Genomic DNA, 22,979 nt, shown 5'->3' on the forward strand with positions numbered 1-22,979 from the left:
TCTACTAATGTTTTATGCAAATACATTCAGAGCCCAAAACTCTCAGAAAACATCTGGACTGAAGTAAATGGTGTGTGATCTTAGCACACTATATACAGGGAGTTGTACTTTCCATAGTTAAAGAAATAAAGATGGATATAAATCCAGGAAGAAACCTGACTTCAAAATATATGAGCAACTATAAAATTCACATCATTCAGAAAGTCAGATTCATAATATCATCATTAGTCAGTTAAACTGAATTTCTATAGCTGATATTTTCTGGAAACTTAAAGTTCCATTAGCAACTGCTCAATCTATTTATGGAGTTATGGATCTTGAATTGAATATGACAAATCCACATAAAACACAGACACTAGTGTTTACTCAGAATGCACAGTACACTCTTACAAGGGGCTCCATGTGACCTAGGTAACTAAGGCATGAAGATCAGATGAGGGGTACCATATTCAAGGTACATGATAAGGGAGAACAATACAAATTGGAGCCTGACAGCCACTTCAAAAATAAAGAAACTGAATATTCTAGATACGCTAAAGAAAAATCTGTTACCCAAACTATCCAACCTAATATCCATAAGATAGCAGAAAAGTATGAGGTATTCAAATGAAAGACAGTCTTTATGAAATAAGAGGTCAAGTCCTAAGAATTAGTTAAGATAAAATGGCAGCAAGAATAATAGGAAAAGAGATAACCAGGTGTGGTGACACATGGTTTTAATTTCATACTTGGGAGGCAGAAATAGGAGGATCACTGGGAGTTTGAGGCCACCCTGAGACCACATGACTACATAGTGAATTCCAGGTCAGCCTGAGCTAGAGTGTGACCCTGCCTCGAAAAACCAAAAAAGAAGAAGAAAAAAAAAAAGAATAATAGGGAAAGAAATTATTAACATAAAAAGGGACTTAAAGCCGGGCGTGGTGGTGCATGCCTTTAATCCCAGCACTCGGGAATCAGAGGTAGGAGGACTGCCATGAGTTCAAGGCCACCCTGAAACTACATAGTAAGTTCCAGGTCAGCATGAGCTAGAGTGAAACCCTACTTCACAAAAAAAAAAAAAAAAAAAAAGGACTTAAAAAGCAAGACTGTAGAACAGGATAAAAACTCATCACAGATGTGGCAATGAGTTGAAATATAATTTAATGATCTTATAAAGCCAGCTTAGATATGTGTGATTCAATGTTATCATAATACAGCTTAGACATAAACTCAGTGGGAAAATAAAAATCAACACATGAGAAAGAAAATTAGACATGTAAAAGAATAGTAAATGAAAATATGAAAAATGATACATAAAATTATTTTATGAAATAAACTTACTAGAATGAATAACTTTATAGGAAACATAAAATTTATTATTTTACTATACCCTAGAGTTAAGAGATAGCTACCTTGAGTGCCATAATGATAAAAATACTCAACTATAAAAATAAAAAGAATCTTAATAACTAGAAAAAATTCCCCCAAGTGAAAATCAGAATGGACCGTTATACTATAAAAAAGTTAACTCATGAAAATGTAAGAGCCAAAGGAAGGTGAAGAGTGCTTTGCAATTCTGTTTCTATACATATACATGGCCAAATGGTTTCTTCTGCTCTCAAGCTCTTAACATCTGCATTAGCTACTTTCCCGTTGCTGTGAACACATATCTGATGAGAAGCAACTTAAAGAGGGGAGGATTTATTTCAATTTACAGGTAAGGCTATAGTCTATCATGGTGAAGACATGGTGGCAGGAGCTGGAGGCAGCTGATTACGTTCAATACACAGTGAAGAGGCAGACAGTGAATACTGATGCTCAGCCAGCATCCTAATTGTCTATGCCATCCAGGACCCATAGACTATAGGATGGCTCCACACAGTTAGGGTGGGCTTTCCCACTCCATTTAACCAAACTTAGAAAATCACTCACAGAGATACCCAGAGACTTGTTTCCACGGTGATTCTAAATCTCAAGTTTACATGATTAATCAACACAATATCTATGGTAAGAAATCACATCATAGATATGAAAACTATGACAAATTTTGTTTGAATGATACCCTACAGATTATATCTGCTACTAATTTTAGCAATAATTGTAATAGAATATATATACATATATATTCTATTATAATTATATAACTTTATATACCACACAATAGAAAAAATATATATATATAGTGTAGTCTAGTGAAATCATTTTAATCAGTTAAAATCAGCAAGACATCTTGTTCAGCGGGTATCATAAATTATAGCTTACTTTTATATTGTGCTGCATTTAGTTAATTTTCTAAGAAAATATATTTGAATTCTAACCAGAATAAAATCTCTTAACATGGTGACCTGGGAACATGTTTTCATATATTTAGGAATGGAAAGCCTCAAGAAAGAATTCCTTTCTGCTTATCTCTAGATAACAATTTTTCCCATTTTAAAGTAAATGTTAATTCCTTGAGGTAATTTAATCAACTTTATAAAAAATAAAAAAGGGCAAAGCAAAGTTTATCAAGCTGGGAAGGTTGTAAACTAGATGTAGAATTATACTATTATTGTACCATACTTCAAAATTCTAACACAAGACTGATTTAACCAGCTCTCCCTGTCAGAATTCAAGCTCCTGGGAAAACAGGAAGGCTGTTACCTCTAAATGCAAATTAATCCACATTTTTCAGTAAGCAATATTACATTTAAAAAAACAACAAGCCTAATCTAAATAATGTTCCCTCCCTTTTTGAATAATTACAAGAGTATTTAGTATTCTATTTAAGGCTTCTACTAAGATTAGTATCTAGTGAATGAAAGTACAAACCACTGTCATTATAATTTTGCAGTTTTAATAACTTTAAGCCATTCTTACTTGAAGTTTAATCCCTGTTACCTACTAACATTATAAATATTGATTCAAAACAACACACAAGCAACCAAAGATAAATAAAGGAGGTTTAAAAGAGCCTTACAGGAAATCTTTTCCACTCCTGTTTAAAAATATAGCTTATTAAAAGTATAACTTTAGGGGTAAATAATCTATTTCCTCACTGTAATAGGAGATTATAAATGCTATACATATTAAGTGAAAAAATATGTTTTACAAAGCTAAAAGTCAGGTATTTGGAAAATAACATGCAACAAGTATTTCATACGTTTCTGCATTTTAAACAAACTATCAGTAAAAACAGGCAAAGTAGCTGTTTCTGTATAAATAACTTCACAGACTGACTGGTAATAACCAGATGGGGAACAGTTGCTGAATACCACCAGAATTGAGAATGGCCTTAAAAAGTAGTCAAATAAACCTATAATTCAAGGATATTTAGAGTAGAATTTGCTTTAGAATATATCAATATCATTTCCCCTCAAAACGTGACCAGAAATGTTATAGGAACTATCATTGAAAAAGAATATTTAGAACTGAAGAGACAGCTTAGCAGTTAAGGCACTCGCTTGTGAAGCCAAAGGACCCAGGTTCAACTCTCCAGGTCCCACATAAGCCAGACATCCAAGTAATGCAAGCATGTCAGGTTGCACATGTGCACAAGGTGGCACATGATTCTCTAGTTCGATTACAGTGGCTGGAGGCCCTGATGCAACAACTCTCTCTCTCTCTCTCTCTCTCTCTCAGTCTCTCTGTCTCTCTCTCTCTCTCTCTCTCTCACACACACAGACACACACACACACACACTTGCTCCCTTGCATTGAAAAAAGGTCAGTCGGTTGGGCTTGCCTAAAAAATAATGCCAACTAAGCCGGGTATGGTTGCGCACGCCTTTAGTCGTAGCACTTGGGAGGCAGAGGTAGGATGATTGCAGTGAGTTCGAGGCCACCTTGAGACTCCATAGTGAATTCTAAGTCAGCCTGAGCTACAGTGAAACCCTGCCTCAAAAAAAAAAAAAAAAGCCAACTTAGCAATTAAGATTTTCTCTCATTTATTTCCTTACATTTAATCTTGATTGATTATCTTTTATCAATCACTTATTTTCTAAGAGATTCATGAATCAAAGCACTTGAGGGATAGATCCTCTTAAACAAAGAGCTAACTATGAAAACTATTTTCAGGGTTAGAGGTTCAACAGTAGAGCTGATTGAGAAAGAGTGAAAAAAAAGCCTTTGTTAACTCCTGTCTTGAATTTCACTTGATTTCTGATAATGCCACTGAATAATCCAGTTCTGCTAGCTTCAGGGACTGCACAGGACTATTATCCTCACAAATGTGTCTTTCTCAATAGCACACACACACAAAAATAATTAACATTATGTGTCCTACAGAAATATACATGTGATATGCCAAAAGAAATATAAGAATGCTCTTAGGAACACTGTTAATAATATCCTCAATTAAGACACAGTTCAAATGAACAATCAGAAGATGAAATAAACGATGATGACATTAAGCAATATAGATAAATCTTGCAAACATAAATGCTAGGCAAAAGAATTAGATATAAAAGTCGACTTAACAGAGTTCCATTTATATGTAGGTCAAAATGACTCAAAACGTCCAATCTCAGCAAATGGGTTACAACCAGCGGTAACGTAAGACTTGAAGGGCATCAGGAGAAGGGTCACACCCGCGGTGATGTAAGACATGAAGTTCAGCGGGAGAAGGGTCACGCCCACAGTGACATAAGACTTGAAGGGCAGCGGGAGAAGGGTCACACCCCGCGGTGACGTAAGACTGGAAGGGCAGCGGGAGAAGGGTCACACCCGCGGTGACCTAAGACTGGAAGGGCAGCGGGGGAAGGGTCACACCCGCGGTGACGTAAGACTGGAAGGGCAGCGGGGGAAGGGTCACGCCCGCGGTGACGTAAGACTTGAAGGGCAGCGGGAGAAGGGTCACGCCCGCAGTGACGTAAGACTTGAAGGGCAGGGGGAGAAGGGTCACACCCACGGTGACGTAAGACTTGAAGGGCAGCGGGAGAAGGGTCACGCCCGCGGTGACGTAAGACTTGAAGGGCAGCGGGAGAAGGGTCACACCCGCGGTGACGTAAGACTGGAAGGGCAGCGGGAGAAGGGTCACACCCCATGGTGACGTAAGACTTGAAGGGCAGCGGGAGAAGGGTCACGCCCGCGGTGACGTAAGACTTGAAGGGCAGCGGGAGAAGGGTCACACCCGTGGTGACGTAAGACTTGAAGGGCAGCGGGAGAAGGGTCACACCCGTGGTGACGTAAGACTTGAAGGGCAGTGGGAGAAGGGTCACGCCTGCGGTGACGTAAGACTTGAAGGGCAGCGGGAGAAGGGTCACACCCCATGGTGACGTAAGACTTGAAGGGCAGCGGGAGAAGGGTCACGCCCGCGGTGACGTAAGACTTGAAGGGCAGCGGGAGAAGGGTCACACCCGTGGTGACGTAAGACTTGAAGGGCAGCGGGAGAAGGGTCACACCCCGCGGTGACATAAGACTGGAAGGGCAGTGGGAGAAGGGTCACACCCGCGGTGACGTAAGACTGGAAGGGCAGCAGGAGAAGGGTCACACCCGCGGTGACGTAAGACTTGAAGGGCAGCGGGAGAAGGGTCACACCCGCGGTGACGTAAGACTTGAAGGGCAGCGGGAGAAGGGTCACACCCGCGGTGACGTAAGACTTGAAGGACAGCGGGATTAGGGTCACACCCGCGGTGACGTAAGACTTGAATGGCAGCGGGAGAAGGGTCACACCCGCGGTGACGTAAGACTGGAAGGGCAGCGGGAGAAGGGTCACACCCGCGGTGACGTAAGACTTGAAGGGCAGCGGGAGAAGGGTCACACCCGCGGTGACGTAAGACTGGAAGGGCAGCGGGATTAGGGTCACACCCGCGGTGACGTAAGACTTGAAGGGCAGCGGGAGAAGGGTCACACCCGCGGTGACGTAAGACTGGAAGGGCAGCGGGAGAAGGGTCACACCCGCGGTGACGTAAGACTTGAAGGGCAGGGGGAGAAGGGTCACACCCGCGGTGACGTAAGACTTGAAGGGCAGCGGGATTAGGGTCACACCCGCGGTGACGTAAGACTTGAAGGGCAGCGGGAGAAGGGTCACACCCGCGGTGACGTAAGACTTGAAGGGCAGCGGGAGAAGGGTCACACCCGCGGTGACGTAAGACTGGAAGGGCAGCGGGAGAAGGGTCACACCCGCGGTGACGTAAGACTGGAAGGGCAGCGGGAGAAGGGTCACACCCGCGGTGACGTAAGACTTGAAGGGCAGCGGGAGAAGGGTCACGCCCACAGTGACATAAGACTTGAAGGGCAGCAGGAGAAGGGTCACGCCCGCGGTGACGTAAGACTGGAAGGGCAGCGGGAGAAGGGTCACACCCGTTGTTACGTAAGACTGGAAGGGCAGCAGGAGAAGGGTCACACCCGCGGTGACGTAAGACTTGAAGGGCAGGGGGAGAAGGGTCACACCCGCAGTGACGTAAGACTTGAAGGGCAGCGGGAGAAGGGTCACACTCGCGGTGACGTAAGACTGGAAGGGCAGTGGGAGAAGGGTCACACCCCACGGTGACGTAAGACTGGAAGGGCAGGGGGAGAAGGGTCACACCCGCGGTGACGTAAGACTTGAAGGGCAGCGGGAGAAGGGTCACACCCCGCGGTGACGTAAGACTGGAAGGGCAGGGGGAGAAGGGTCACACCCCGCGGTGACGTAAAGACTTGAAGAGCAGCGGGAGAAGGGTCACACCCGCGGTGACGTAAGACTTGAAGGGCAGCAGGAGAAGGGTCACCCCCGCCTTGATGTAAGACTGGAAGGGCAGTGGGAGAAGGGTCACACCCGCGGTGACGTAAGACTTGAAGGGCAGCGGGAGAAGGGTCACACCCGCGGTGACGTAAGACTTGAAGGGCAGCGGGAGAAGGGTCACACCCCGCGGTGACGTAAGACTGGAAGGGCAGTGGGAGAAGGGTCACGCCCGCGGTGACGTAAGACTGGAAGGGCAGCGGGGGAAGGGTCACCCCCGCCTTGACGTAAGACTGGAAGGGCAGCGGGAGAAGGGTCACACCCGCGGTGACCTAAGACTGGAAGGGCAGCAGGAGAAGGGTCACACCCCGCGGTGACGTAAGACTTGAAGGGCAGCGGGAGAAGGGTCACACCCGCGGTGACGTAAGACTTGAAGGGCAGCGGGAGAAGGGTCACACCCCGCGGTGACGTAAGACTGGAAGGGCAGCGGGAGAAGGGTCACACCCGCGGTGACGTAAGACTGGAAGGGCAGCAGGAGAAGGGTCACACCCGCGGTGACGTAAGACTGGAAGGGCAGGGGGAGAAGGGTCACACCCGCGGTGACGTAAGACTTGAAGGGCAGCGGGAGAAGGGTCACACCCGCGGTGACGTAAGACTTGAAGGGCAGTGGGAGAAGGGTCACGCCCGCGGTGACGTAAGACTTGAAGGGCAGCGGGAGAAGGGTCACACCCCATGGTGACATAAGACTTGAAGGGCAGCGGGAGAAGGGTCACGCCCGCGGTGACGTAAGACTTGAAGGGCAGCGGGAGAAGGGTCACACCCGTGGTGACGTAAGACTTGAAGGGCAGCGGGAGAAGGGTCACACACCGCGGTGACGTAAGACTGGGAGGGCAGGGGGAGAAGGGTCACACCCGCGGTGACGTAAGACTTGAAGGGCAGCGGGAGAAGGGTCACACCCGCGGTGACGTAAGACTTGAAGGGCAGTGGGAGAAGGGTCACGCCCGCGGTGACGTAAGACTTGAAGGGCAGCGGGAGAAGGGTCACACCCCATGGTGACGTAAGACTTGAAGAGCAGCGGGAGAAGGGTCACGCCCGCGGTGACGTAAGACTTGAAGGGCAGCGGGAGAAGGGTCACACCCGTGGTGACGTAAGACTTGAAGGGCAGCGGGAGAAGGGTCACACCCCGCGGTGACATAAGACTGGAAGGGCAGTGGGAGAAGGGTCACACCCGCGGTGATGTAAGACTGGAAGGGCAGCGGGGGAAGGGTCACACCCGCGGTGACGTAAGACTGGAAGGGCAGCAGGAGAAGGGTCACACCCGCGGTGACGTAAGACTTGAAGGGCAGCGGGAGATGGGTCACACCCGCGGTGACGTAAGACTTGAAGGGCAGGGGGAGAAGGGTGACACCCGCGGTGACGTAAGACTTGAAGGGCAGCGGGATTAGGGTCACACCCGCGGTGACGTAAGACTTGAATGGCAGCGGGAGAAGGGTCACACCCGCGGTGACGTAAGACTTGAAGGGCAGCGGGAGAAGGGTCACACCCGCGGTGACGTAAGACTGGAAGGGCAGCGGGAGAAGGGTCACACCCGCGGTGACGTAAGACTTGAAGGGCAGCGGGAGAAGGGTCACGCCCACAGTGACATAAGACTTGAAGGGCAGCAGGAGAAGGGTCACGCCCGCGGTGACGTAAGACTGGAAGGGCAGCGGGAGAAGGGTCACACCCGTGGTGATGTAAGACTGGATGGGCAGCGGAGGAAGGGTCACACCCGTTGTTACGTAAGACTGGAAGGGCAGCAGGAGAAGGGTCACACCCGCGGTGACGTAAGACTGGAAGGGCAGGTGGAGAAGGGTCACACCCGCAGTGACGTAAGACTTGAAGGGCTGCGGGAGAAGGGTCACACTCGCGGTGACGTAAGACTGGAAGGGCAGTGGGAGAAGGGTCACACCCCACGGTGACGTAAGACTGGAAGGGCAGGGGGAGAAGGGTCACACCCGCGGTGACGTAAGACTTGAAGGGCAGCGGGAGAAGGGTCACACCCCGCGGTGACGTAAGACTGGAAGGGCAGGGGGAGAAGGGTCACACCCCGCGGTGACGTAAAGACTTGAAGAGCAGCGGGAGAAGGGTCACACCCGCGGTGACGTAAGACTTGAAGGGCAGCAGGAGAAGGGTCACCCCCGCCTTGACGTAAGACTGGAAAGGCAGTGGGAGAAGGGTCACACCCGCGGTGACGTAAGACTTGAAGAGCAGCGGGAGAAGGGTCACAACCGCGGTGACGTAAGACTTGAAGGGCAGCGGGAGAAGGGTCACACCCCGCGGTGACGTAAGACTGGAAGGGCAGCGGGGGAAGGGTCACCCCGCCTTGACGTAAGACTGGAAGGGCAGTGGGAGAAGGGTCACACCCGCGGTGACATAAGACTGGAAGGGCAGCAGGAGAAGGGTCACACCCCGCGGTGACGTAAGACTTGAAGGGCAGCGGGAGAAGGGTCACGCCCGCGGTGACGTAAGACTTGAAGGGCAGCGGGAGAAGGGTCACACCCGTGGTGACGTAAGACTTGAAGGGCAGCGGGAGAAGGGTCACACCCCGCGGTGACATAAGACTGGAAGGGCAGTGGGAGAAGGGTCACACCCGCGGTGACGTAAGACTGGAAGGGCAGCAGGAGAAGGGTCACACCCGCGGTGACGTAAGACTTGAAGGGCAGCGGGAGAAGGGTCACACCCGCGGTGACGTAAGACTTGAAGGGCAGCGGGAGAAGGGTCACACCCGCGGTGACGTAAGACTTGAAGGACAGCGGGATTAGGGTCACACCCGCGGTGACGTAAGACTTGAATGGCAGCGGGAGAAGGGTCACACCCGCGGTGACGTAAGACTGGAAGGGCAGCGGGAGAAGGGTCACACCCGCGGTGACGTAAGACTTGAAGGGCAGCGGGAGAAGGGTCACACCCGCGGTGACGTAAGACTGGAAGGGCAGCGGGATTAGGGTCACACCCGCGGTGACGTAAGACTTGAAGGGCAGCGGGAGAAGGGTCACACCCGCGGTGACGTAAGACTGGAAGGGCAGCGGGAGAAGGGTCACACCCGCGGTGACGTAAGACTTGAAGGGCAGGGGGAGAAGGGTCACACCCGCGGTGACGTAAGACTTGAAGGGCAGCGGGATTAGGGTCACACCCGCGGTGACGTAAGACTTGAATGGCAGCGGGAGAAGGGTCACACCCGCGGTGACGTAAGACTTGAAGGGCAGCGGGAGAAGGGTCACACCCGCGGTGACGTAAGACTGGAAGGGCAGCGGGAGAAGGGTCACACCCGCGGTGACGTAAGACTGGAAGGGCAGCGGGAGAAGGGTCACACCCGCGGTGACGTAAGACTTGAAGGGCAGCGGGAGAAGGGTCACGCCCACAGTGACATAAGACTTGAAGGGCAGCAGGAGAAGGGTCACGCCCGCGGTGACGTAAGACTGGAAGGGCAGCGGGAGAAGGGTCACACCCGTTGTTACGTAAGACTGGAAGGGCAGCAGGAGAAGGGTCACACCCGCGGTGACGTAAGACTTGAAGGGCAGGGGGAGAAGGGTCACACCCGCAGTGACGTAAGACTTGAAGGGCAGCGGGAGAAGGGTCACACTCGCGGTGACGTAAGACTGGAAGGGCAGTGGGAGAAGGGTCACACCCCACGGTGACGTAAGACTGGAAGGGCAGGGGGAGAAGGGTCACACCCGCGGTGACGTAAGACTTGAAGGGCAGCGGGAGAAGGGTCACACCCCGCGGTGACGTAAGACTGGAAGGGCAGGGGGAGAAGGGTCACACCCCGCGGTGACGTAAAGACTTGAAGAGCAGCGGGAGAAGGGTCACACCCGCGGTGACGTAAGACTTGAAGGGCAGCAGGAGAAGGGTCACCCCCGCCTTGACGTAAGACTGGAAGGGCAGTGGGAGAAGGGTCACACCCGCGGTGACGTAAGACTTGAAGGGCAGCGGGAGAAGGGTCACACCCGCGGTGACGTAAGACTTGAAGGGCAGCGGGAGAAGGGTCACACCCCGCGGTGACGTAAGACTGGAAGGGCAGTGGGAGAAGGGTCACGCCCGCGGTGACGTAAGACTGGAAGGGCAGCGGGGGAAGGGTCACCCCCGCCTTGACGTAAGACTGGAAGGGCAGCGGGAGAAGGGTCACACCCGCGGTGACCTAAGACTGGAAGGGCAGCAGGAGAAGGGTCACACCCCGCGGTGACGTAAGACTTGAAGGGCAGCGGGAGAAGGGTCACACCCGCGGTGACGTAAGACTTGAAGGGCAGCGGGAGAAGGGTCACACCCCGCGGTGACGTAAGACTGGAAGGGCAGCGGGAGAAGGGTCACACCCGCGGTGACGTAAGACTGGAAGGGCAGCAGGAGAAGGGTCACACCCGCGGTGACGTAAGACTGGAAGGGCAGGGGGAGAAGGGTCACACCCGCGGTGACGTAAGACTTGAAGGGCAGCGGGAGAAGGGTCACACCCGCGGTGACGTAAGACTTGAAGGGCAGTGGGAGAAGGGTCACGCCCGCGGTGACGTAAGACTTGAAGGGCAGCGGGAGAAGGGTCACACCCCATGGTGACATAAGACTTGAAGGGCAGCGGGAGAAGGGTCACGCCCGCGGTGACGTAAGACTTGAAGGGCAGCGGGAGAAGGGTCACACCCGTGGTGACGTAAGACTTGAAGGGCAGCGGGAGAAGGGTCACACACCGCGGTGACGTAAGACTGGAAGGGCAGGGGGAGAAGGGTCACACCCGCGGTGACGTAAGACTTGAAGGGCAGCGGGAGAAGGGTCACACCCGCGGTGACGTAAGACTTGAAGGGCAGTGGGAGAAGGGTCACGCCCGCGGTGACGTAAGACTTGAAGGGCAGCGGGAGAAGGGTCACACCCCATGGTGACGTAAGACTTGAAGAGCAGCGGGAGAAGGGTCACGCCCGCGGTGACGTAAGACTTGAAGGGCAGCGGGAGAAGGGTCACACCCGTGGTGACGTAAGACTTGAAGGGCAGCGGGAGAAGGGTCACACCCCGCGGTGACATAAGACTGGAAGGGCAGTGGGAGAAGGGTCACACCCGCGGTGATGTAAGACTGGAAGGGCAGCGGGGGAAGGGTCACACCCGCGGTGACGTAAGACTGGAAGGGCAGCAGGAGAAGGGTCACACCCGCGGTGACGTAAGACTTGAAGGGCAGCGGGAGATGGGTCACACCCGCGGTGACGTAAGACTTGAAGGGCAGGGGGAGAAGGGTGACACCCGCGGTGACGTAAGACTTGAAGGGCAGCGGGATTAGGGTCACACCCGCGGTGACGTAAGACTTGAATGGCAGCGGGAGAAGGGTCACACCCGCGGTGACGTAAGACTTGAAGGGCAGCGGGAGAAGGGTCACACCCGCGGTGACGTAAGACTGGAAGGGCAGCGGGAGAAGGGTCACACCCGCGGTGACGTAAGACTTGAAGGGCAGCGGGAGAAGGGTCACGCCCACAGTGACATAAGACTTGAAGGGCAGCAGGAGAAGGGTCACGCCCGCGGTGACGTAAGACTGGAAGGGCAGCGGGAGAAGGGTCACACCCGTGGTGATGTAAGACTGGATGGGCAGCGGAGGAAGGGTCACACCCGTTGTTACGTAAGACTGGAAGGGCAGCAGGAGAAGGGTCACACCCGCGGTGACGTAAGACTGGAAGGGCAGGTGGAGAAGGGTCACACCCGCAGTGACGTAAGACTTGAAGGGCTGCGGGAGAAGGGTCACACTCGCGGTGACGTAAGACTGGAAGGGCAGTGGGAGAAGGGTCACACCCCACGGTGACGTAAGACTGGAAGGGCAGGGGGAGAAGGGTCACACCCGCGGTGACGTAAGACTTGAAGGGCAGCGGGAGAAGGGTCACACCCCGCGGTGACGTAAGACTGGAAGGGCAGGGGGAGAAGGGTCACACCCCGCGGTGACGTAAAGACTTGAAGAGCAGCGGGAGAAGGGTCACACCCGCGGTGACGTAAGACTTGAAGGGCAGCAGGAGAAGGGTCACCCCCGCCTTGACGTAAGACTGGAAAGGCAGTGGGAGAAGGGTCACACCCGCGGTGACGTAAGACTTGAAGAGCAGCGGGAGAAGGGTCACAACCGCGGTGACGTAAGACTTGAAGGGCAGCGGGAGAAGGGTCACACCCCGCGGTGACGTAAGACTGGAAGGGCAGCGGGGGAAGGGTCACCCCGCCTTGACGTAAGACTGGAAGGGCAGTGGGAGAAGGGTCACACCCGCGGTGACATAAGACTGGAAGGGCAGCAGGAGAAGGGTCACACCCCGCGGTGACGTAAGACTTGAAGGGCAGCGGGAGAAGGGTCATGCCCACGGTGACGTAAGACTGGAAGGGCAGGGGGAGACGGGTCACACCCCACCGTGACGTAAGACTGGAAGGGCAGCAGGAGAAGGGTCACACCCGCGGTGACGTAAGACTGGAAGGGCAGCAGGAGAAGGGTCACACCCGCGGTGACGTAAGACTGGAAGGGCAGGGGGAGAAGGGTCACACCCGCGGTGACGTAAGACTTGAAGGGCAGCGGGAGAAGGGTCACACCCCATGGTGACGTAAGACTTGAAGAGCAGCGGGAGAAGGGTCACGCCCGCGGTGACGTAAGACTTGAAGGGCAGCGGGAGAAGGGTCACACCCGTGGTGACGTAAGACTTGAAGGGCAGCGGGAGAAGGGTCACACCCCGCGGTGACATAAGACTGGAAGGGCAGTGGGAGAAGGGTCACACCCGCGGTGATGTAAGACTGGAAGGGCAGCGGGGGAAGGGTCACACCCGCGGTGACGTAAGACTGGAAGGGCAGCAGGAGAAGGGTCACACCCGCGGTGACGTAAGACTTGAAGGGCAGCGGGAGATGGGTCACACCCGCGGTGACGTAAGACTTGAAGGGCAGGGGGAGAAGGGTGACACCCGCGGTGACGTAAGACTTGAAGGGCAGCGGGATTAGGGTCACACCCGCGGTGACGTAAGACTTGAATGGCAGCGGGAGAAGGGTCACACCCGCGGTGACGTAAGACTTGAAGGGCAGCGGGAGAAGGGTCACACCCGCGGTGACGTAAGACTGGAAGGGCAGCGGGAGAAGGGTCACACCCGCGGTGACGTAAGACTGGAAGGGCAGCGGGAGAAGGGTCACACCCGCGGTGACGTAAGACTTGAAGGGCAGCGGGAGAAGGGTCACGCCCACAGTGACATAAGACTTGAAGGGCAGCAGGAGAAGGGTCACGCCCGCGGTGACGTAAGACTGGAAGGGCAGCGGGAGAAGGGTCACACCCGTGGTGATGTAAGACTGGATGGGCAGCGGAGGAAGGGTCACACCCGTTGTTACGTAAGACTGGAAGGGCAGCAGGAGAAGGGTCACACCCGCGGTGACGTAAGACTGGAAGGGCAGGTGGAGAAGGGTCACACCCGCAGTGACGTAAGACTTGAAGGGCTGCGGGAGAAGGGTCACACTCGCGGTGACGTAAGACTGGAAGGGCAGTGGGAGAAGGGTCACACCCCACGGTGACGTAAGACTGGAAGGGCAGGGGGAGAAGGGTCACACCCGCGGTGACGTAAGACTTGAAGGGCAGCGGGAGAAGGGTCACACCCCGCGGTGACGTAAGACTGGAAGGGCAGGGGGAGAAGGGTCACACCCCGCGGTGACGTAAAGACTTGAAGAGCAGCGGGAGAAGGGTCACACCCGCGGTGACGTAAGACTTGAAGGGCAGCAGGAGAAGGGTCACCCCCGCCTTGACGTAAGACTGGAAAGGCAGTGGGAGAAGGGTCACACCCGCGGTGACGTAAGACTTGAAGAGCAGCGGGAGAAGGGTCACACCCGCGGTGACGTAAGACTTGAAGGGCAGCGGGAGAAGGGTCACACCCCGCGGTGACGTAAGACTGGAAGGGCAGCGGGGGAAGGGTCACCCCGCCTTGACGTAAGACTGGAAGGGCAGTGGGAGAAGGGTCACACCCGCGGTGACATAAGACTGGAAGGGCAGCAGGAGAAGGGTCACACCCCGCGGTGACGTAAGACTTGAAGGGCAGCGGGAGAAGGGTCATGCCCACGGTGACGTAAGACTGGAAGGGCAGGGGGAGACGGGTCACACCCCACCGTGACGTAAGACTGGAAGGGCAGCAGGAGAAGGGTCACACCCGCGGTGACGTAAGACTGGAAGGGCAGCAGGAGAAGGGTCACACCCGCGGTGACGTAAGACTGGAAGGGCAGGGGGAGAAGGGTCACACCCGCGGTGACGTAAGACTTGAAGGGCAGGGGGAGAAGGGTCACACCCGCGGTGATGTAAGACTTGAAGGGCAGTGGGAGAAGGGTCACGCCCGCGGTGACGTAAGACTTGAAGGGCAGCGGGAGAAGGGTCACACCCCATGGTGACGTAAGACTTGAAGGGCAGCGGGAGAAGGGTCACGCCCGCGGTGACGTAAGACTTGAAGGGCAGCGGGAGAAGGTTCACACCCGTGGTGACGTAAGACTTGAAGGGCAGCGGGAGAAGGGTCACACCCCGCGGTGACATAAGACTGGAAGGGCAGTGGGAGAAGGGTCACACCCGCGGTGATGTAAGACTGGAAGGGCAGCGGGGGAAGGGTCACACCCGCGGTGACGTAAGACTGGAAGGGCAGCAGGAGAAGGGTCACACCCGCGGTGACGTAAGACTTGAAGGGCAGCGGGAGAAGGGTCACACCCGCGGTGACGTAAGACTTGAAGGGCAGGGGGAGAAGGGTCACACCCGCGGTGACGTAAGACTTGAAGGGCAGCGGGATTAGGGTCACACCCGCGGTGACGTAAGACTTGAATGGCAGCGGGAGAAGGGTCACACCCGCGGTGACATAAGACTTGAAGGGCAGCGGGAGAAGGGTCACACCCGCGGTGACGTAAGACTGGAAGGGCAGCAGGAGAAGGGTCACACCCGCGGTGACGTAAGACTGGAAGGGCAGCGGGAGAAGGGTCACACCCGCGGTGACGTAAGACTTGAAGGGCAGCGGGAGAAGGGTCACGCCCACAGTGACATAAGACTTGAAGGGCAGCAGGAGAAGGGTCACGCCCGCGGTGACGTAAGACTGGAAGGGCAGCGGGAGAAGGGTCACACCCGTGGTGATGTAAGACTGGATGGGCAGCGGGAGAAGGGTCACACCCGTTGTTACGTAAGACTGGAAGGGCAGCAGGAGAAGGGTCACACCCGCGGTGACGTAAGACTGGAAGGGCAGGTGGAGAAGGGTCACACCCGCAGTGACGTAAGACTTGAAGGGCAGCGGGAGAAGGGTCACACTCGCGGTGACGTAAGACTGGAAGGGCAGTGGGAGAAGGGTCACACCCCACGGTGACGTAAGACTTGAAGGGCAGGGGGAGAAGGGTCACACCCGCGGTGACGTAAGACTTGAAGGGCAGCGGGAGAAGGGTCACACCCCGCGGTGACGTAAGACTGGAAGGGCAGGGGGAGAAGGGTCACACCCCGCGGTGACGTAAAGACTTGAAGAGCAGCGGGAGAAGGGTCACACCCGCGGTGACGTAAGACTTGAAGGGCAGCAGGAGAAGGGTCACCCCCGCCTTGACGTAAGACTGGAAGGGCAGTGGGAGAAGGGTCACACCCGCGGTGACGTAAGACTTGAAGGGCAGCGGGAGAAGGGTCACACCCGCGGTGACGTAAGACTGGAAGGGCAGCGGGATAAGGGTCACACCCCGCGGTGACGTAAGACTGGAAGGGCAGCGGGGGAAGGGTCACCCCCGCCTTGACGTAAGACTGGAAGGGCAGTGGGAGAAGGGTCACACCCGCGGTGACCTAAGACTGGAAGGGCAGCAGGAGAAGGGTCACACCCCGCGGTGACATAAGACTTGAAGGGCAGCAGGAGAAGGGTCACACCCGCGGTGACGTAAGACTTGAAGGGCAGCGGGAGAAGGGTCACACCCCGCGGTGACGTAAGACTGGAAGGGCAGCGGGGGAAGGGTCACCCCCGCCTTGACGTAAGACTGGAAGGGCAGTGGGAGAAGGGTCACACCCGCGGTGACCTAAGACTGGAAGGGCAGCAGGAGAAGGGTCACACCCCGCGGTGACGTAAGAATTGAAGGGCAGCGGGAGAAGGGTCATGCCCACGGTGACGTAAGACTGGAAGGGCAGGGGGAGACGGGTCACACCCCACCGTGACGTAAGACTGGAAGGGCAGCAGGAGAAGGGTCACACCCGCGGTGACGTAAGACTGGAAGGGCAGCAGGAGAAGGGTCACACCCGCGGTGACGTAAGACTGGAAGGGCAGGGGGAGAAGGGTCACACCCGCGGTGACGTAAGACTTGAAGGGCAGCGGGAGAAGGGTGACACCCGCGGTGACGTAAGACTTGAAGGGCAGTGGGAGAAGGGTCACGCCCGCGGTGACGTAAGACTTGAAGGGCAGCGGGAGAAGGGTCACACCCCATGGTGACGTAAGACTTGAAGGGCAGCGGGAGAAGGGTCACGCCCGCGGTGACGTAAGACTTGAAGGGCAGCGGGAGAAGGTTCACACCCGTGGTGACGTAAGACTTGAAGGGCAGCGGGAGAAGGGTCACACCCCGCGGTGACATAAGACTGGAAGGGCAGTGGGAGAAGGGTCACACCCGCGGTGATGTAAGACTGGAAGGGCAGCGGGGGAAGGGTCACACCCGCGGTGACGTAAGACTGGAAGGGCAGCAGGAGAAGGGTCACACCCGCGGTGACGTAAGACTTGAAGGGCAGCGGGAGAAGGGTCACACCCGCGGTGACGTAAGACTTGAAGGGCAGGGGGAGAAGGGTCACACCCGCGGTGACGTAAGACTTGAAGGGCAGCGGGATTAGGGTCACACCCGCGGTGACGTAAGACTTGAATGGCAGCGGGAAAAGGGTCACACCCGCGGTGACATAAGACTTGAAGGGCAGCGGGAGAAGGGTCACACCCGCGGTGACGTAAGACTGGAAGGGCAGCGGGAGAAGGGTCACACCCGCGGTGACGTAAGACTGGAAGGGCAGCGGGAGAAGGGTCACACCCGCGGTGACGTAAGACTTGAAGGGCAGCGGGAGAAGGGTCACGCCCACAGTGACATAAGACTTGAAGGGCAGCAGGAGAAGGGTCACGCCCGCGGTGACGTAAGACTGGAAGGGCAGCGGGAGAAGGGTCACACCCGTGGTGATGTAAGACTGGATGGGCAGCGGGGGAAGGGTCACACCCGTTGTTACGTAAGACTGGAAGGGCAGCAGGAGAAGGGTCACACCCGCGGTGACGTAAGACTGGAAGGGCAGGTGGAGAAGGGTCACACCCGCAGTGACGTAAGACTTGAAGGGCAGCGGGAGAAGGGTCACACTCGCGGTGACGTAAGACTGGAAGGGCAGTGGGAGAAGGGTCACACCCCACGGTGACGTAAGACTGGAAGGGCAGGGGGAGAAGGGTCACACCCGCGGTGACGTAAGACTTGAAGGGCAGCGGGAGAAGGGTCACACCCCGCGGTGACGTAAGACTGGAAGGGCAGGGGGAGAAGGGTCACACCCCGCGGTGACGTAAAGACTTGAAGAGCAGCGGGAGAAGGGTCACACCCGCGGTGACGTAAGACTTGAAGGGCAGCAGGAGAAGGGTCACCCCCGCCTTGACGTAAGACTGGAAGGGCAGTGGGAGAAGGGTCACACCCGCGGTGACGTAAGACTTGAAGGGCAGCGGGAGAAGGGTCACACCCGCGGTGACGTAAGACTTGAAGGGCAGCGGGAGAAGGGTCACACCCCGCGGTGACATAAGACTGGAAGGGCAGCGGGGGAAGGGTCACCCCCGCCTTGACGTAAGACTGGAAGGGCAGTGGGAGAAGGGTCACACCCGCGGTGACCTAAGACTGGAAGGGCAGCAGGAGAAGGGTCACACCCCGCGGTGACATAAGACTTGAAGGGCAGCAGGAGAAGGGTCACACCCGCGGTGACGTAAGACTTGAAGGGCAGCGGGAGAAGGGTCACACCCCACGGTGACGTAAGACTGGAAGGGCAGCGGGGGAAGGGTCACCCCCGCCTTGACGTAAGACTGGAAGGGCAGTGGGAGAAGGGTCACACCCGCGGTGACCTAAGACTGGAAGGGCAGCAGGAGAAGGGTCACACCCCGCGGTGACGTAAGACTTGAAGGGCAGCGGGAGAAGGGTCATGCCCACGGTGACGTAAGACTGGAAGGGCAGGGGGAGACGGGTCACACCCCACCGTGACGTAAGACTGGAAGGGCAGCGGGAGAAGGGTCACACCCGCGGTGACGTAAGACTGGAAGGGCAGCAGGAGAAGGGTCACACCCGCGGTGACGTAAGACTGGAAGGGCAGGGGGAGAAGGGTCACACCCGCGGTGATGTAAGACTTGAAGGGCAGCGGGAGAAGGGTCATGCCCACGGTGACGTAAGACTGGAAGGGCAGCGGGAGAAGGGTCTCACCCGCGGTGATGTAAGACTTGAAGGGCAGCGGGAGAAGGGTCACACCCGCGGTGACGTAAGACTGGAAGGGCAGCGGAAGAAGGGTCACACCCGCGGTGACGTAAGACTGGAAGGGCAGCGGGAGAAGGGTCACACCCGCGGTGACGTAAGACTGGAAGGGCAGCGGGAGAAGGGTCACACCCGCGGTGATGTAAGACTTGAAGGGCAGCGGGAGAAGGGTCTCACCCGCGGTGATGTAAGACTTGAAGGGCAGCGGGAGAAGGGTCACACCCGCGGTGACGTAAGACTGGAAGGGCAGCGGAAGAAGGGTCACACCCGCGGTGACGTAAGACTGGAAGGGCAGCGGGAGAAGGGTCACGCCCGCGGTGACGTAAGACTGGAAGGGCAGCGGGAGAAGGGTCACACCCGCGGTGACGTAAGACTTGAAGGGCAGCGGGAGAAGGGTCACACCCCGCGGTGACGTAAGACTGGAAGGGCAGCGGGGGAAGGGTCACCCCCGCCTTGACGTAAGACTGGAAGGGCAGTGGGAGAAGGGTCACACCCGCGGTGACCTAAGACTGGAAGGGCAGCAGGAGAAGGGTCACACCCCGCGGTGACGTAAGACTTGAAGGGCAGCGGGAGAAGGGTCATGCCCACGGTGACGTAAGACTGGAAGGGCAGGGGGAGACGGGTCACACCCCACCGTGACGTAAGACTGGAAGGGCAGCGGGAGAAGGGTCACACCCGCGGTGACGTAAGACTGGAAGGGCAGCAGGAGAAGGGTCACACCCGCGGTGACGTAAGACTGGAAGGGCAGGGGGAGAAGGGTCACACCCGCGGTGATGTAAGACTTGAAGGGCAGCGGGAGAAGGGTCATGCCCACGGTGACGTAAGACTGGAAGGGCAGCGGGAGAAGGGTCTCACCCGCGGTGATGTAAGACTTGAAGGGCAGCGGGAGAAGGGTCACACCCGCGGTGACGTAAGACTGGAAGGGCAGCGGAAGAAGGGTCACACCCGCGGTTACGTAAGACTGGAATGGCAGCGGGAGAAGGGTCACACCCGCGGTGACGTAAGACTGGAAGGGCAGCGGGAGAAGGGTCACACCCGCGGTGATGTAAGACTTGAAGGGCAGCGGGAGAAGGGTCTCACCCGCGGTGATGTAAGACTTGAAGGGCAGCGGGAGAAGGGTCACACCCGCGGTGACGTAAGACTGGAAGGGCAGCGGAAGAAGGGTCACACCCGCGGTGACGTAAGACTGGAAGGGCAGCGGGAGAAGGGTCACGCCCGCAGTGACGTAAGACTGGAAGGGCAGCGGGAGAAGGGTCACGCCCGCGGTGACGTAAGACTGGAAGGGCAGCGGGGGAAGGGTCACGCCCGCGGTGACGTAAGACTTGAAGAGCAGTGGGAGAAGGGTCACACCCGCGGTGACCTAAGACTTGAAAGGCAGCGGGAGAAGGGTCACATCCGTTGTTACGTAAGACTTGAAGGGCAGCGGGAAAAGGGTCACACCCCGCAGTGACGTAAGACTTGAAGGGCAGCGGGAGAAGGGTCACACCCGCGGTGACGTAAGACTTGAAGGGCAGCGGGAGAAGGGTCACACCCGCGGTGACATCAGACTTGAAAGGCAGCGGGAGAAGGGTCACACCCGTTGTTACGTAAGACTGGAAGGGCAGCGGGAGAAGGGTCACACCCGCGGTGACGTAAGACTTGAAAGGCAGCGGTAGAAGGGTCACACCCCGCGGTGACGTAAGACTGGAAGGGCAGCGGTAGGACAGTTTCAGAAGTGTCACCTTGTTCTTTCTGTACTCAGCTGCATTCTACTGACTAGACTACATTTTACTCCTCAGTCTGTGGCATTTTAAAGCACATTATGGACAGTGTATAGGGTTCTAGGAGACTCTGCTATGGTGGGAACTAGGAAGCATATGAAAGGCCAGGTGTATGTGAAACACTCACTCACTGCCCTGCTCATAAGCATTCATGGCCGGGAAAGCAGCAGCCCATCTGGTGTCCTCTAAGAGTGCAGAATGAGGCAGTGCAGTGGCCACTGCAGAGGCCTTGGCTTCTTCTGAGTACTTCATGAGCAGTGTCAACAGAGTTGCAAAAACATAATACATGTTGATAAGAATAAATAAATTTATTAAAATCACATAATAGAAGCTGAATAGCTGCAAAAGTACAAATATACACTCAAGTGTTTATAACCTTCAGATAAAAGTACATGAGAATTAAAAATCATTATTTTAAGTTCTGTAAAAAAACACCAAACTTAAACTATATAACATATTTTGATCATCACATAATAATATCAATGCACAGTTAAAATAATCCGTTCATGATTTTTAAATGGAAAATTTATTGTGCATTATTTCTGTCTTCAGAAATTATTTGGCTACAGAATGGTACTAAACAAAGGCATCCACACACCCACCCACACACAAGCACTACAACATCATACCCATCCACACATATTCACAAAAATAATTTTTTTAAGTATATTCTCACAGGGTTGCAAAAATTCTAGGATGAATTCTATGAGAAAATCAAGTGACCTGAGACTAAGAAGTCAGTAGGAGAGAAGAAAATGTGTGATATGGGAAGACTGTATCCACAACGGTGACAAAGCAAAGAATAAGCGTGCTAAGTACGAGTTCACAAATGGAAAGGCCGTGCAGAATGAACCAGGTAGCCAGGAACTCTGGTGACAAAGAATGAGGGCAGAAACCCAGGATATCTCCCCATGGTCTCCACTCTCCATGTAAAAGTCTCAGAAACATCTCACATTACCAACCCATCAGAGCAATGACTCCCTTACAGCTTTCAGTGCTCTGACTTCCACTGCACTTGTCTGTATTTACATATGGATTCATGGGCATATATTACTACTTCCTCTGACATCTGCTGTGCATTCAGGTGCACAGAAGACATGAACCCTTCCTAAAAGAACAGATAACTACATGAAAGAATCACATGACAGCCTGAGATTTTCCTCCACCTTTGTGTGTATAAAAGAAAAAGATTTTGCTAAAATTGCAGGGAAGTTTCTACATCATATAGCTGCAAAAAGGAATTAGATCTCAGCCAATGAAATTTAACACTATTCTTAGGTTCAAAAGCAGTGGCAGTCACCCCCTGAAATATTTTCCATTGGGAAACTAGCCAGCTTATGCTGTTTACTTTGAAGTACAGAGTTCACAATAACGTCCTGTGACTTTCCACCATGGTTCCTCCTGCTCTACTACTTTCAAGGTCATGCAACCACTTGGTCAAAATGAAGACATATCCTACTAGGAAATGGTAGGAATGAATCTATAGGGGAAGTTTACTAAAAAGTATAAAATAGTTTCCTTTAACTCCAAGTACAAGTTGGTGTTTTGGTAAAGACCTTTAAATCCCTGAATGAGAAGCATGTAATGATTCAAGTTGGAATAGAAGACTTAATGTGTATTGATTATCATCACTGCCCTTTTATTTCATGTAGTCAATTCCTGGTGTGAACAAACAAGCAAAAACACCCTGTGTACATTAAAAATTGGTATTTTGTGATGTTGTAATACATAAAGTATTGGAAGATGTTCTCTTTAGCAACTGATCCTGTGCATCTTAGGAACAAGCAAAGCAAGAAGAAGGCGTGGCTCTACACTCTTCCCTGAAGAGGATGATGCACAGCATGCTTCCTGCTGGATGTCCTTTCGGAGAGTCTGTAAGTTGTTCCTGTTTTGGTGTTTCAAAGAATACAAACCAAGGCAGAGGAGGAAGCTCTTTTTAAATTACTTGACTGGGTCAACTGCATGTTGATGATCTTCATCTAATCAAAGTTCCTATTGCTCTGCACTGTAATCACCAAATTTCTCAAAAAACTGGCCAACCTTGCTACATTGTCCTCTGGGAAAGAACTAAACACTGTGTGACACTTGGTGGAAATAATAATTTACTGAGTAGATCAATGTTTTTCAGCTAAAAATTTCATGGTAAAACCAAACCAC

At 54.2% G+C, this 22,979-nt stretch overlaps 1 protein-coding gene across 8 annotated transcripts in view; it reads right to left on the reverse strand.

Annotated features, from left to right (window-relative positions):
- The window catches only part of Cep112 (centrosomal protein 112), a 471,814-nt gene that overhangs the window by 314,571 nt on the left and 134,264 nt on the right, over positions 1–22,979 (reverse strand). The window lies entirely within an intron of this gene.

Source organism: Jaculus jaculus, chromosome 9, assembly GCF_020740685.1.
Source record: "Jaculus jaculus isolate mJacJac1 chromosome 9, mJacJac1.mat.Y.cur, whole genome shotgun sequence".
Classification (NCBI taxonomy): domain Eukaryota; kingdom Metazoa; phylum Chordata; class Mammalia; order Rodentia; family Dipodidae; genus Jaculus; species Jaculus jaculus.